The following is an 11,104-nucleotide window of genomic DNA, read 5'->3' as shown; positions in this document are numbered from 1 at the left end:
GCATTAGGGCTTGTTTTTTGTGGCACATATTGTACTTCATAATGACACCATTTCATAATCTGTTTGATCTTCTTAAAAGCGGGAAAAAAACAGAGTAGGGTTGAATTTAAAAAAAGGGTTGGGCTTTTTCCTTTGTTTTTTACTGCAATCAATGTATGGTAAAAAATTAAAGTTATCTTTATTCTGCGGGTCATTATGCATAATGTACACAAATTATTGTTGTTTTAATTATAATTTGATAGCTTTTTAAAGAAAACCTGAATAATTATGATACTTGTTTTAATTATGTATCTCTGAGGAACTTTAGTTCAATAACTATGGGGCACATTTACTTACCCGGTCCAGTCGCGATCCAGCGGCGGGTTCTCCGACGCTGATTCGGGTTCTGCCGGGATTCACTAAGGTCCGTGCGCCGATATTCACCAGGTGTCGCTGCTGCGCCGAGGTCCGCTGGAGTTCACCTGCTTTTTTCTGGTGCATGTGAGTGCTTGATCTTGCGACACAAATGGCTTTTTAAATTCTGCGGTTTTTCCGAATCCTTCGGGTTGTCCGGTGGCCACGCCCCCCCATTTCTGTCGCGCGAAAGTCAGCGCGACTGCGCCAAAAATCGATCGCATGCGCCACAATTCGGTGAAATACAGCGCAAAGAGGAAATATTCGGGAAAAACCAGACGGATTCGCGGCTGCGGACCCTTAGTAAATGTGCCCCTATTTCTTTTGTGGTACAATTTGCAGGATATGATCACAAATTTGTTGGGTCAAGGATTGTGATTCAGGAATGTTGATTTTCAATGTTAATTGTATGGGGTAATATTTTTAGATTTTGTATTTATTTTAAATATATAAATATATATTTAAAATAATTATAAATATATATATATATATATATATATATATATATATATATATATTGAACAGCTGAGAATCCCTGTGATGCATATTTTTTCTTTTACATTAGCAGAGCTAGGAACAGAGGTGGGTCTTTAAGCTTGTAGACCCCCTCAACCTTCATGGCCCGGTAGCAACTGTTACATTTGCACCCTATATAGCTACACCACTTAAAAGAAATCTACCTCTTCCCCTTGTGCTATATTACCTTTTAACGCTGCTAGATAGATCCCAGCAATGTTAATAGAAATATCTTGCTCCTGTAGATGACTTTTAAAAAGGGGTTGTTACTGGAGCCCCTCCAGGCTATGGGTGCTTTGGCTATAACACACCCAATGGAGCCCTTCTTCCCCAATCCCCTTCTCCTTAGTAGAGTTAATGGGTAATCTACAACAGGAGGAAGTGGTAGTATTAAGAGCCTTAGAAAATACCTGTCTGCCATGAGACCTTGAGACCCCCACCCACCAGCAAGTTAGGCCCTATCCTATTTTGTGGGAAAACCCTTTTAAGAAAAATTGAACAATGGTTCCCTGTTTGTGCAACCCAATTTTTTTGAGTTTCTGCTAAACTTCTGGGTAGTAGGGGGAGACTGCTTGCCACATGGCTTGCCTCTCGCTCTGCCTTGGGTCCCACCTACTTCACTGCCTTAGGTACCCCTACATCCATGGGGCAAAGGGATGCATTAGGGATGACCCATAAAGCCAAGTGTCAGATATCTTTGGCCAGGTCATGGCGCGGTGAGCACACGGTGCATCACCGTGACCATATTGGGCGGCCACTCCGCAAAGTATAGGACTTGCCTCTCTTCTGCCTATGGAGGGAGGAGAGTAGCCGAGTGCTCACCCCTCCACCTACTCCCGGACCCTGTGCTTGCTTGGGATCAGGTCCGGGCCAGCACAAGGCCTTGCGAATGTCCCCTATGGCAAGATGGACAGAGGCTATAGAAAGGGGAGGAGGGGGAGATTTTTACTCACCAGACAACTGTAAATCACAGAAACCGATAAAAATAATATCCAAGATTACAAGTCATATAACAACATTTTCAAAGGTGAGATACACTACTTCTAGAGATCATAGCTACAAAATCTAGAATCATGACACACTACTAGAGAAATAAAATCTGACAAATTCTATTCTGAAAGTATGAAATTCTACTTCTGTACAGTAATATCTGACATATATAGGAACTTTGGTGGTGGTGGTGCTGCGATCCTTTCATTTCCTCCTCGCGTTCTTGACGAAGAGAACAAAGTCATGTCATGTTAACTCTTCATAATGCAATATATCATGGAAATGCGTCTTTATTAACAAAGTCACTATATGTCAAGAAAATACCAAAAGGTTTAGGTTTGATATAGATATATAGAAGCCTTAATGGATTAGTAGTAATGTGCTGTAGGACAATGGTAATCCCCCTTATACAGTAAGTTACCCTATCACTTACTAAGTCTATCACATTTAGAGAACTTCCGAAGAAATGAGGAACAGACAAAAACATGATTATGCAGATGCGGTAAAAGAGAAAGAATTTTATTACAGCAGCACAAGTCACACATTTTTTACTTTACAAACCATAATACAAGGTTAAAATGTAATGGTCAGAAGAAGGTAGTATAGATCTCTACGTGTCACGTCCAGTGTAACCCAAACACTAGCAGGAGGTCAATGAAAAATGAAATTGCTTTGCACATCAGTTTCAGTTCACTAATTATATTTCCACATTAGGCCAATGCTGGTTCTTATAGAGCTTTAGGCTCCCTGCAATATGCGCAGTAAATGTTCCCGACCTGCCATGTTTCATATGGTTTCCATATAATATGCAGTATCCACATTGTATTTTCTTACACAGTACTGCTATCCATGTATTACATTATATTGCCATAGACTAGAGTACTTAATGGGTTCTTATCCTTGAAGAACCTCAAGAACTAGCAGACGTGGGCAGTCCGCCCACTTTGCCTCCCTCTACCTTCGTTCCTCTCTCCAAAATGGCAGCTGTTGACATCTCCAAAAGCTTTTGAACAGGATTGCTTGGGACTGATTTCAAAATCGTCACACATGCAGACAACAGAGGAGAGCAGCCAATATTATTAGTGGAATGGGGGGACTAGTATACAATGATAGATTACTAAACTTGTGGTTATATATCTTAAAAGAAAACGGCTAAGAGGAGGCCTTATTATAATCTATAAATATCTTGGTAGTGCAGGGATCTTCCATTAATCTCTTTATACCTAGCCCTGTGGCCAGGAAAAGGGTGCATCCTCTACACCTAAAGGAGAGGTGATTCTACCATCACCATAGACAGGGGGCATCCTCTACACCTAAAGGAGAGGTGATTCTACCATCGCAATAGACAGGGAGCATCCTATACACCTAGAGGAGAGGCGATTCTACCATCACCATAGACAGGGGGCATCCTCTACACCTAAAGGAGAGGTGATTCTACCATTGCAATAGACAGGGAGCATCCTATACACCTAGAGGAGAGGAGATTCTACCATCACCATAGACAGGGTACATCCTCTACACCTAGAGGAGAGGAGATTCTACCATCACCATAGACAGGGTACATCCTCTACACCTAGAGGAGAGGAGGTTCTACCATCACCATAGACAGGGGACATCCTCTACACCTAGAGGAGAAGAGGTTCTACCATCACCATAGACAGGGGGCATCCTCTACACCTAGAGGAGAGGCAGTTCTACCATCACCATAGACAGGGGGCATCCTCTACACCTAGAGGAGAAGCGGTTCTACCATCACCATAGACAGGGGGCATCCACTACACCTAGAGGAGAGGTGGTTCTACCATCACCATAGACAGGGGGCATCCTATACACCTAGAGGAGAGGCGGCTCTAACATCACCATAGACAGGGGGCATCCTCTACACCTAGAGGAGAAGAGGTTCTACCATCACCATAGACAGGGGGCATCCTCTACACCTAGAGGAGAGGCGGTTCTACCATCACCATAGACAGGGGGCATCCTCTACACCTAGAGGAGAGGAGGTTCTACCATCACTATAGACAGGGGACATCCTCTACACCTAGAGGAGAGGAGGTTCTACCATCACCATAGACAGGGGGCATCCTTTACACCTAGAGGAGAGGCGATTCTAACATCATCATAGACAGGGGGCATCCTCTACACCTAGAGGAGAGGCGATTCTACCATCACCATAGACAGGGTACATCCTCTACACCTAGAGGAGAGGAGGTTCTACCATCACCATAGACAGGGGGCATCCTCTACACCAGTGGTTCTCAACCTTTCTAATGCTGTGACCCCGCAATACAGTTCCTCATGCTGTGGTGACCCCAAACCATGCAACTCGCAGTAAAAACACAGTAAAATTGCGGCTCTGATGGCTTTAGGCGACCCCCGGTTTTGGTCGTTCGACCCCCGCTGGGGTCCCGACCCACAGGTTGAGAACCACTGCTCTACACCTAGAGGAGAGGAGGTTCTACCATCACTATAGACAGGGGACATCCTCTACACCTAGAGGAGAGGAGGTTCTACCATCACCATAGACAGGGGGCATCCTCTACACCTAGAGGAGAGGCGATTCTAACATCATCATAGACAGGGGGCATCCTCTACACCTAGAGGAGAGGCGATTCTACCATCACCATAGACAGGGTACATCCTCTACACCTAGAGGAGAGGAGGTTCTACCATCACCATAGACAGGGGGCATCCTCTACACCTAGAGGAGAGGTGGTTTTATCATCATCATAGAGAGGGGGAATCTTCTACACCTAGAGGAGAGGTGGTTCTACCATCACCATAGACAGGGGGCATCCTCTAGACCTAGAGGAGAGGTGGTTCTACCATCACCATAGACAGGGGGCATCCTCTACACCTAGAGGAAAGGTGGTTCTACCATCAACATAGACAGGGGGCATCCTCTACACCTAGAGGAAAGGTGGTTCTACCATCATCATAGACAGGAGGCATCCTCTACACCTAGAGGAGAGGCGGTTCTACCATCACCATAGACAGGGGCATCCTCTACACCTAGAGGAGAGGAAGATCTACCATCACCATAGACATGGGGCATCCTCTACACCTAGAGGAGAGGTGGTTCTACCATCACCATGGACAGGGGGCATCCTCTACACCTAGAGGAGAGATGGCACTACCATCACTATAGAAAGGGGGCATCCTCTACACCTAAAGGAGAGAAGGTTCTACCATCACCATAGACAGGGGGCATTCTCTACACCTAGAGGAGAGATGACACTACCATAACCATAGACAGGAGGCATCCTCTACACATAGAGGAGAGGTGGTTCTACCATCACCATAGACAGGGGGCATTCCCTACACCTAGAGGAGAGGCGATTCTACCATCACCATATACAGGGGGCATCCTCTACACCTAGAGGAGCGGCGGTTCTACCATCACCATAGACAGGGGGCATCCTCTACACCTAGAGGAGAGGCGATTCTAACATCATCATAGACAGGGGGCATCCTCTACACCTAGAGGAGAGGCGATTCTACCATCACCATAGACAGGGTACATCCTCTACACCTAGAGGAGAGGAGGTTCTACCATCACCATAGACAGGGGGCATCCTCTACACCTAGAGGAGAGGTGGTTTTATCATCATCATAGAGAGGGGGAATCTTCTACACCTAGAGGAGAGGTGGTTCTACCATCACCATAGACAGGGGGCATCCTCTAGACCTAGAGGAGAGGTGGTTCTACCATCACCATAGACAGGGGGCATCCTCTACACCTAGAGGAAAGGTGGTTCTACCATCAACATAGACAGGGGGCATCCTCTACACCTAGAGGAAAGGTGGTTCTACCATCATCATAGACAGGAGGCATCCTCTACACCTAGAGGAGAGGCGGTTCTACCATCACCATAGACAGGGGCATCCTCTACACCTAGAGGAGAGGAAGATCTACCATCACCATAGACATGGGGCATCCTCTACACCTAGAGGAGAGGTGGTTCTACCATCACCATGGACAGGGGGCATCCTCTACACCTAGAGGAGAGATGGCACTACCATCACTATAGAAAGGGGGCATCCTCTACACCTAAAGGAGAGAAGGTTCTACCATCACCATAGACAGGGGGCATTCTCTACACCTAGAGGAGAGATGACACTACCATAACCATAGACAGGAGGCATCCTCTACACATAGAGGAGAGGTGGTTCTACCATCACCATAGACAGGGGGCATTCCCTACACCTAGAGGAGAGGCGATTCTACCATCACCATATACAGGGGGCATCCTCTACACCTAGAGGAGCGGCGGTTCTACCATCACCATAGATAGGAGGCATCCTCTACACCTAGAGGAGAGGCAGCTCTACCATCACCATAGAAAGGGGGCCTCCTCTACTCCTAGAGGAGAGGAGGTTCTACCATCCCCATAGACAGGGGGCATTCCCTACACCTAGAGGAGAGGCGGATCTACCATCACCATAGACATGGGGCATCCTCAACAACTAAAGGGGAGGCGGTTCTACCATCACCTTAGACAGTGGGCATCCTCTACACCTAGACAGAAAGTGGTTCTACCATCAATATAGACAGGGGGCATCGTCTATGACTAGAGGAGAGGTGGTTCTACCCTCACCATATGCAGAGGGCGTCCTCTACACCTAGAGGAGAGGTTGTTCTACCATCACCATAGACAGGGGGATCCTCAACAACTAAAGGGGAGGCAGTTCTACCATCACCTTAGACAGGGGTCATCCTTTTTTGTCTAGAGGAGAGCCGGTTCTACCATCACCTTAGACAGGGGGCATCCTCTACACCTAGAGGAGAGGTGGTTCTAACATCAGCATAGACAGGGAACATCCTCTACACCTAGAGGAGAGGTGGTTTTATCATCATCATAGAGAGGGGGAATCTTCTACACCTAGAGGAGAGGTGGTTCTACCATCACCATAGACAGGGGGCATCCTCTACACCTAGAGGAGAGGAGGTTCTACCATCACCATAGACAGGGGGAATCTTCTACACCTAGAGGAGAGGTGGTTCTACCAACACCATAGACAGGGGGCATCCACTACACCTAGAGGAGAGGTGGTTCTACCATCACCATAGACAGGGAACATCCTCTACACCTAGAGGAGAGGTGGTTTTATCATCATCATAGAGAGGGGGAATCTTCTACACCTAGAGGAGAGGTGGTTCTACCATCACCATAGACAGGGGGCATCCTCTACACCTAGAGGAGAGGTGGTTCTACCATCACCATAGACAGGGGGCATCCTCTACACCTAGAGGTGAAGTGGTTCTACCATCATCATACACGGGGGGCATCCACTACACCTAGAGGAGAGGAGGTTCTACCATCACCATAGACAGGGGGAATCTTCTACACCTACAGGAGAGGTGGTTCTACCATCACCATAGACAGGGGGCACCCTCTACACCTAGAGGAGAGGTGGTTCTACCAACACCATAGACAGGGGGCATCCTCTACACCTAGAGGTGATGTGGTTCTACCATCATCATACACGGGGGCATCCACTACACCTAGAGGAGAGGTGATTCTTCATTTCTCATAGACACGTATTAATTACTAAAAGAGCAGTGAGTCTACTAGATTTTGTAATATCTCATAATTTGTGTATGTACAAGAGGGACCAACATGCCTTTCTACAGAGCTCCTGTATCTGCTCATGTGCACACTACTTTCCCCTGGTCCTGTTTCCCCTGATAGAGGAGCTATAATGATTGGGATCATTAAATGGCAGCCCTGCAGTGGCGTGCTGCGAAATCCACCAGGTGTCCACAAGTCACGACCCACCCCAAAATTATTCCAGCAATATGTCTGCTGCCCTGGGGAGGGGTGTTACTGTCCACATCCCCTGCAGCGGGTGGTCATCTCTGTGTTTGACACCCATAGGTGCTGATAGCACCCCCTCTCCTTCTTCTCTGCCCTTATGTCAGTACTCAATGTATTTCTGGTATTGTCAATGTCTTCTTCTTATCTCTTAAAACATGGGAGAGAATTAAAGAAGTACTTGCAGATTTGAAATTGCAGGTCTGCATGATATTACATCAGATTTATACTCCATTAGATGATTCCATTTAGATGTGACTGGAATCAGAAAATATGTAACTATAGGTAAATTATTGCGGCACTGGATGTGAGTGGAATATCAGAGATGATCTAATGGCACTACAATGTTGTCTAAGTGCATGGCAAAGATAAGACTGTAGCTCTGGATGTGACTGGAGTATCAGAGATGATTTAATCCCAAGGATAAGACTGCAGATCTGGGTGTGACTGGAGTATCAGACATGATATAGTGGCAAGGATAAGACTGCAGCTCTGGATGTGACTGGAGTATCAGATGATCTAATGCCTATACAACAATGTTCGCTAAGTGTCTCAATGAATCATATTAACTCACACATAAGCTGTCATATACTACGAATGGCCATTGCTTATAGCAACCAATCAGAGCTCATATTAATATTAATGAAATGCAGGTTCCTAGGGTAGAAGGCAAATTGCTTTGCCATAACTTAAAGGGAACCTGTCAGCAGAAAACAACATTTTAAACCACTACCAGTACTTTATCAAGTGGATTAACGCCTACCAGTTTATGTCCCTTTAATGAGCCAGTATGAAGTCACCATCCAAAAATACAACTTTGAAGTGATTTGCAAATTAAGGGTCATTTTTTTTCATGTATTATGCATCAGCTTCAACGTCCGTTGGTTCGGAGAAAGACCATAATGGAGAAATGTCCTACAAGCTGCTCACCAGATGGTACTTGACCTATGATACGGTTCACAAATTCCTGCCTCCTCTCTGGCAGCTGGTGGGTGGTAGCTCGGGAAGGTTCTGCAAATAAAACATCATGGTTAATGATACGTTCTTGTGCAAATTTAGCCGAAAATTGCGGCGCTACTACATATCTCAGATTTGGATCATAGATTTCTTTTAGAACTTGGATAACCTTCCCAGACCTTCAAACAAGAAAATTAAACTTATTGGTTCAAGTCTCAGTTCAAGCCCTTTTTTTTGTAGCTGCAGTTGACTTTATTGTTGGAATACTCCACCTTGGAAGCGCAAAGATGATTTATGTTATGGCTGTTATAGAGCAGGTGCATAGCACAAAGTAGATAACAATTCATTCTAATAAATGGACACCTGGGTATACAAATATGTCAGGTGTTTGGCGAATGGCGGCAGAACAAAGCTGGTCAAGACTAAGTCAAGTTAGGTAAACCCTGTTGCAGATAAATAATTCGTGGCAGAAGAGGGAAGCTAAGGTGTGGGGACTGTTCAGAGGATCAATAATTAAAATATCTCTGAGAAAACTACTCTAGGGCCAATTTTAGCCATTAATTGGGAATTTTTTTAAGTCAACATATCATATTGAGCATATAGTACTATTTGTATATAGAAAGCAGTTTGTTATAGAGCAGGAGAAGCTAATCACATTGTGCACATTGTCCTATCTGCAGCTAGCATTATGCACATTGTACATAGTTTCCTATCTGCAGGCAGCATGTTACGGAGCAAGAAAAGCTGAGCTGATTGTACATAGTGTCCTATCTGCAAGCAGCATGTTATAAAGCAGATGGCGCTGAGCAGAATGTGCAACACCCCTTCCAATGCATAGGCAATGTGGTTGTTGCGAATAGCGCCCTCTCTGTGTCAGGATCTATCTGGTGAGCCTGTGCAATTCATTCAGAAGCTACTGCTGGTTAAACTTAGTAATTGTTGCTTGAAGCCACAGCCTGGTAAGGCAAGAGTTAATAGGTGGAATGTAAATAACCAATAATATTCCTTGTACCATTGTAAAGCAAGTTGGAAGCTGGTTGGAGAGTGCTACCACCTGACCAGGGGAGCATAAAAACCCCTGGTGGGTGGGAGCACATGCTCAAAGTGAGAGACTCCATCTTGGAGGACTTGTCAGTTCCAGTAAGCAGAGTGAGAAGCAGGTCCAGTGTGCAGCTCCTGCAGAGCTGCCAACCAGAGACACTACCAGGAGGCAGAGGTGTTTTAGGCCGCTGCCTGACGCCCTTAGGGCAAATCTGTAGACTAAGCCCCAGAGCAGAGGTCTACTGTCTGGACTTGGCTCCACCTTTACCAGCCCACCCTGAAGTTACTACCAGGCTGCGTACAATCCTTCCTGCGGACCAGCTATCTCCCACCTGCTTTCCAGGCTACTGTTACTGTTTGGCTGTTGTCTGCCATTTGGAGTTGAATAAAGAACTGTAAGTTGATTTTCTCATCCTCTGGTCTCAATACCAAGCACTGTGACCACAGAGTGCCCCAGGCCAAATGAGCCATCCACTCCGGTATTCTGGGCCCCGGCTGTCCACAGCCACCGAAGAAAGGCCAGGCCCTTGTGGGGGATGTTGCAAATGTACATCAAAATCCATCCTGGTAAACCAGGGACACTTACTCATAGAGACAGGCAGCATGATTGTGGCAATCTTCTTATATTTGTTATCCATGGTTTCCTTCCTTCTAAAATACATTTTAAAATTTTGCTTATGAGCCAGAAGGGCATTACCAGAGCCCCTCAGAGCTGCAGCTTTACAGGCTTTACAGGAGCTGTTCCCCCTCTCACAGTGTGAAATTACATCAGACAGAGGGAGGGGGTAGGGCTTAAAGGAAACCTACCCTTTGCTTTTATGCATTATGAACCAAACTTAGGTTGAGAATGCTGTAGCTACACTGATGCAGAAAAATATTTTGTTTAATCCCTTAACCCCTTAACGACTTGGCCTTTTTTAGTTTTTTCACTTCCATTTTTCACTCACCAACTTCAAAAATCTATAACTTTTTTATTTTTCCACATAAAGAGCTGTGTTATGGCTTATTTTCTGCGTAACAAATTGCACTTCATAGTGACGGTATTTAATATTCTATGGCGTGTACTGGGAAGCGGGAAAAAAATTCCAAATGCAGTGAAAATGGTGAAAAACCACATTTGTGATGTTTTCTTGTGGGCTTGGATTTTACAGCTTTCATTGTGCGCCCCAAATGACATGTCTACTTTATTCTTTAGGTCGGTACGATCACGTGGATACCAAATTTGTATAGGTTTTGTAATGTTTTCATACATTTAAAAAAATTAAAACCTCCTGTACAAAATATTTTTTTTTTATTTTGCCATCTTCTGGGGCCAATAACTTTTTCATACTTTGGTGTACGGAGCTGTGGATAGTGTCATTTTTTACGAATTTTGATGCCGTTTTCATTAC

The 11,104-nt window shown here is 45.2% G+C and overlaps 1 long non-coding RNA gene across 2 annotated transcripts in view; it reads right to left on the bottom strand.

Moving 5' to 3' along the window:
- Positions 1-2,431: 2,431 nt before the first annotated feature.
- Positions 2,432-11,104, bottom strand: part of LOC140069585 (uncharacterized) — a 63,758-nt gene continuing 55,085 nt past the window's right edge. For both annotated transcript variants that reach the window (XR_011848817.1, XR_011848818.1), the window contains exon 3: positions 2,432-8,726. This is a non-coding gene — a long non-coding RNA (uncharacterized lncRNA). The remainder of the gene's footprint in view (positions 8,727-11,104) is intronic.

This window comes from Engystomops pustulosus, chromosome 7 (assembly GCF_040894005.1).
Source record: "Engystomops pustulosus chromosome 7, aEngPut4.maternal, whole genome shotgun sequence".
NCBI lineage: Eukaryota > Metazoa > Chordata > Amphibia > Anura > Leptodactylidae > Engystomops > Engystomops pustulosus.
This window is presented reverse-complemented; position numbering and strand designations above follow the sequence as displayed.